Source organism: Bradysia coprophila, assembly GCF_014529535.1.
Source record: "Bradysia coprophila strain Holo2 chromosome X unlocalized genomic scaffold, BU_Bcop_v1 contig_473, whole genome shotgun sequence".
Classification (NCBI taxonomy): Eukaryota; Metazoa; Arthropoda; class Insecta; order Diptera; family Sciaridae; genus Bradysia; species Bradysia coprophila.
In genome coordinates, this window is record NW_023503340.1 from 360,402 (window position 1) to 366,401 (window position 6,000).

A 6,000-nucleotide genomic window follows, 5' to 3' on the forward strand; every position below is an offset into this window, starting at 1 on the left:
GTGACGCGTACCCTTTTTGTTAGATTTTTTGTAGCGAGATCGCTCTACGACGAAATTTACAAACGAATCTAAAATTTCGAAGTTGTAACTCAGCTACTTCGTGTCTTTTGTTCTTGAATGATTTTTTCGTGTTAACAGTCAACAGTTGAGTGTCGAAGAAGTCAAATATGACTGATTTTGGTGTAGGTGTCACTATTGGGCTTATGCGGGAATTCTGATTTCTTCTAAAATTCGGCGTTCCCTATTTAATCTCGTTTCAAACCAACCGTGGGGTGTAATACCATTATTAAATTGACTTGGAAATCGATTGAATGAATTTCCTTTTATTGATGTCTACTATCTTCTAGCCGACATTGAATACAAAATCAAAAAGAGTACAAAAAAAGAAAAAAAAAAAAGAGCAATCCAAAAACAAAACAAGTAAATCAAAAACAACAGCTATACCGCTAGCCGGCTGGTAGAAAGAACAAAAAAAAAACGAAAAAATAGCAAAAAAGGAATATCACAAATAATAACAAAAATAGCCAAAAATGGCATCGTCTAAATTCAAAAAGTAAAAAATAATCAAAGTTAGCCACTGTCTAAACTAAAACGAAAACCTAAGTTTCTTAAAGAAAGAAAATGGAAGTTTAACAGAAAAAAATAACTCAAACAAACTCAATATAACACCTAACAGGTAGCAAAAGTGCCGAACGTCGAATCATCGAGTTCCGTTACAAAGCGTCGAAATTCGCGGGATGGTAGAGTCGGATCCACATGAGTCGCCGCCAAATTGAACAAACGACAGGCAAAATTGAATGGCGAATATGTCTGGTATTCCCGTTGGTATGCATTAATCCGGATTAGCGACGAATTTCGCAGCGTTCTTGATCCATCGTTCAAGGTTATCCTATCACGTAGTGCCTGAGAGTTCACTTTCCCGGTTAACACGTCGTGTACAAAGAATACTGCTGCGTTTGCTCTCCGTCTAACTAGCGTCTGCAAATTCAATTCGGTACACCTGTCGATGTATGGCCGGAGGCGATAGCTTCTATCGTTTGGGTCGATGTGTCGATCGTGGTTCGCATATAGGACGAATTGCCTCTGAACACTTTCGAATGTCTGAACGTGGGTGTCATGATGTGGAGTCCAGACCGAGGATGCAAATTCTAGATGAGATCGAACGACAGAATTGTAAAGCATCTTGGCTGTGTCAACATCAAACCGGCCGAAACATTGTCTCTTGATAAATGACAGCATTGAGTGACCCTTCTTTGAAGCTAGCTCATGGTGCATGTTGAAGGTAAAGTCGTTCTTGTACGTTAGACCAAGATCTTTGATGTCATCAACACGTTTAATTGGCTTGTCATTCATGTGGTATTCGGCTAAGACGGGAGATCGCTTGCGAGAGATAGTCATGACCTTGCATTTATCCTCATTCAACTCGAAACCATTCCGACGACACCAATCGGAGAAATTGTTTATTGACTCTTGGAGCGAGCGTGTATCGTCAATATTAGAAATGTCGTTATGGGCGATCTTTTTGTCGTCAGCAAAATTCAATCCTTTTGTACCAATGAGTGTGTCATCCGAGTCATTAAAAAACACCAGGAAAAATGTTGGACCGATGATCGAACCTTGACCGACTCCGGAATGTACTTCAATCGCGGCCGACAGGCTTGAGTTAACTTTCACCAACTGTTTCCGATTCCGGAATAAAGACCGAAACCACAGCAAGAGACGATTGCTCAAACGATATTTGTCTGCAGCAAGTTTGTACAGCAGTAGGATGTAGCATATGACGTCAAATGCTTTGCGGATGTCTGCATAGAATGTGTCAATCTGTTTACCATTGATGAAGGCGTCGTGCACAAGTAGCGAATATTCAAACAGATTTGATTCAACTCTTCTCCCAGGAAAGAAACCGTGTTGTGTCGGTGATATGTGTGGGTAAATGTTGAATTTGATTTGTGCTAGAATCACGATCTCGAGCACTTTGGCCAGGTTAGGTGAAACATTTACGCCTCTGTAGTTCGTAATATCAGCCTTCTTGCCGGATTTGTGTATCGGTGTTACATGCCCAATTTTCCAAACGTCTGGGTAATGTAGGTCGGACATCGATTTTTGATAAATAATTGCAAGTGGATGACAAATTAGATCTGCACATTCTCGTAGGAACAACGGTGCCATTTTATCCGGACTCATACCTTTGCTGAGATCCATATGCGAAAGTACTTGACGAACGATTTCCGGACTTATGCCAACATCAAGGTTGCCGTCATCTTTTCTGGAGTTAATGAACGATAGGAAATCATTGTCGGCAGTCTCTTCGTTCATTTCGCAATTAGTGCAAGTAAAAATTTGATTTCCTATTTTAATTAGTTCATCTCTCAGAGGACTACAACAGACTCAAATGCTAACAAGATCTAGACAACGTAAATGATTTGATGACTGACAACTTTGAACCTTATGATGTGAATTGCTTAGCCGCGCAGCGAAATTTTTTTGAAAAGAATTTTGGAAGCTTTCGTGAAAATATTTTAATGTGAAAATTAGTAACGTCCAAAAATTCCAGGGGGGGCGTACATTTTTTTAGAGGATAGCTCCTGTCATTTGTTTGAGAATTCTCCACAATATCGGTAGATTATCAATAAATGCAAAAAATTGGAAAGGGGGCTATTTCTAAACAAGTCTGGTTGTAAAAATTTCAATTGCTAAGGTCATTGATAGCATTGACGCTGAATCGCCTCATTGCATATTTTACTCATTTCACTCTCATTATTATCATGTACGTGAACATTTAGCTTCAGATGAAAGCCCTCCACACATAATGCCATTTACAGACAGACCAATAAATAACGCATTCATCCCACGAATAATATGCAAAAGTTAAACATTGTAGGCAATTCTCTGCAACATATAAATTGATATACATTATGCATTTGATATGCAATTGTGACATTTATGTGTTCGTTAAGATATACCCACTGAATTTTTGTTCTCTTTTTTTTGCATTTTATTTTTTCTGCATTTTGTGATGTCGCTTATATTCAACGTTATGTATGCATTTATTTAATCGGGTTAAGGCTGGTCAGGATTATTATTCTTTTCGTTGAAACGTTTTTTTTTGCATTTTGCAATTTTCTTATCGCCATTTAATTTCATGGCATTCTAATATTGTCTTCAGAAAGAAAAAGACGATGCAGATTTCGTTGTGGCATGGCGGCGATGTTGAATTATTTGAATCAATTAATCCTATCATATATGCCATAATAATCCTATGTGGTGCATATCCTTAAACAGAGAATATTTTTAGCCCCGTACGAAGTACGAAGGGGTTTATAGGATTACGATGCCGTGTGTAATTGATGGAATTCGAAGCAGACGGTAAGGGCCAAGTGTTTGCCTATGTTCATAGATAACGAATCCGCAATAAAAATTTTGTCTGTCCGTCTGTCCGTCTGTCTGTCCGTCACGTCGATATCTTGAGTAAATCAAATCCGATTTCAAAAAAAAAAAAATTTCCCTGAAACGTAGTTGAAATAGTGAGGCTAAGTTCGAAGATGGGCGATCTTGGGTCGACCCCTCCAGAGCTGGGGCCCCATAAGTGCTTTAACGTTTTCCAAAGATTTCTCTGGCCATTTAAAGGCTACACTTGTAAGTGATATGTCAAATGAAAGGTATTTAGAATACCGATCGACAAAAAAAACGTTTATGGAAATCGGATGATCGACTCGTGAGTTAGACCCCTTGGTGTGAACTAGGTACAGGGCGGCAAGCCGTTTTTGCTTGTAGGCTGGCCAAATTTAAACGGTTTTAGATAGATTTTACTTTATTAGATACGTATTTACCGTACCAATCAGGAAAAAAAAGGTTATGAAATTTGGTTCACCGGAGCGTGAGCTAGGTCCCTTGGAGTGAGCGTATATGTGGCTACTCGGCCGTACAGTGAACGTGGTGTTTTTTGTTAATATCTCGAGTAAAATTTGACCGAATTTCATGAATTTTTTTTTGAAAGGTATTATTGAATGTAAAGCAGCTGTACTAATTTCCACCTCCTAACAAAATGGCCGTCGGCCGCCATTTTGGATTTTTGTAAAAACAATAGAAATCGGTGAAAATGATACTTACAAAGTTACTGATCAGTGGGAAGTGATTGGTTATGTGTGTGGGGTGTTTTAAGCATCGCAAATATGGATATTTATTTATAAATATATACAGCTATATTGAGCTATATAACGGTGTAGATAGTTCTTTTGAGCTATATAGTAGCATATTTATTCGTAAATTGTTTATTTATAGGTAAATATAGGTTAATATAAATTGTTGCAAAAATTTTTAAGTTTTAAGTTTGGGTTACAGTTGAAAGGAACGTCGTACGGGGCTTCGTAATTGCGCTATGCGCAATTTTTAAGACGTGCACATTTCATAAGAATTTTAGATTAGTAGGTTTAGGGTAAGAGTAGGGCGACCGACGAACTAGGGTCGCGTACGCAATAGATGTACGGGTTCGTACGGGGCTCAGTCGCAGCGAACGCTCCGACTGTTCTGACGGCTCGTTTTTATTGGTATCATTTAGAAAGTGATTTGTGGTCGTGAATTCACTCGCATTCATTTATTCTTCATATGTTGCGTTGTAAGCAAAACTTTTGCTGCAAAAGAGAAGTTATGTGATGGTTGTTTTAATGGTAAAAAAATTGATTGATACAAAATCTTTTACTTCGTTTGTTTGAAAATCGTAGAATAAGGTTCGAAGATACTTATCAAGTGACACCGTTACTGCGTTCTGGAGTCAACAACAGAAATGATCTAAATAAACTCGCTACAAACGATCCATGCGACGTACATATAACACTACCAGGTAATAGAGAGAACGAGAGACCGTTCGAAGATACTTTCGCAGCCGCAAACCAATGATCAATACAAACTGCCAACTCAAGCCGCAAACCAATGAACCAATTCAATACAAACTGCCAACTCAAAATTTCAATGCGAGTCCTCAGTCAAAGCACTGTGCTCTGTGCTTTTGAGTTGTTGATCTTAACTGATCGTAGCTGAACTGAAATCGTTAGAACTGATTGAATCTGACCAGCCCAGAACTGAAATAGTTATTTATCTACCAAGGTAGGTATGAAGGTATTTTTTCGCACTAGATGTCGATTGTCGATCCGAGGCGAAGCCGAGGTCGACAAGACGTCGTGTGCGAAAAAATACCGGCATACCTACCGTGGTAGATACAACGTTTTTCGCAATGTCGGGCCATAATCACCTTTCCAATGCAAAACATTACCAAAATTTCTACCAAACATTCACATGCAAACATGAATTCATTTGAACGATCAAGCAACCTGCACTATATACACATTGCAATGTGATGTATGGAGACGCGCTAAATAAAATCAAGTAGTCAATGCTTAGTATGTACGCTTCAACAATACGTTCTGTGTAATTGTGTGACTCTGTAGCCGAATGGCTATGGTCGTTGCTTGGTATTTGGAAGAATTTTGGTGTTGGATGTTCAAATCCTGGTCTGTGCAAAGTTTTTTTTAATAAAATTTAGTCTTTCTTAAAGGTACCTATGTAGCGTGCGAAAAAAATGTGAAAAAGCCCAAGTGCGAAAAAATAATCAAAAACGCACTGTGAAATAAATACCTTCAAAACGACATTAAATGGATGCATGGAAAGGTGATGATTATGGCCCGGAATTGCGAAAAATTGAATAATTCCTATATAAAATGGATTAAAATATCAGGTCACCTGGAGACCTGCCAGGTTGGGTCTAGTCCATATTTTTACTATACCTACAACATGTCTTGCTTCATTTTCTCGTGATTCATTATTGCATGACCCCGTATCGAAATGTCTTGCGATAGACTCAGCAATAATCGTAAGGCCAGGTTAAGGTTGCATCTATCGCACAAATGTAAGCAAGCATATCCTGGCCTTTATGTTTCGCAGTCGGCAAGTATATCACCGGTATTAATATCGAATCTGTCACTTCTTGTGATGAAAGTATTTTCG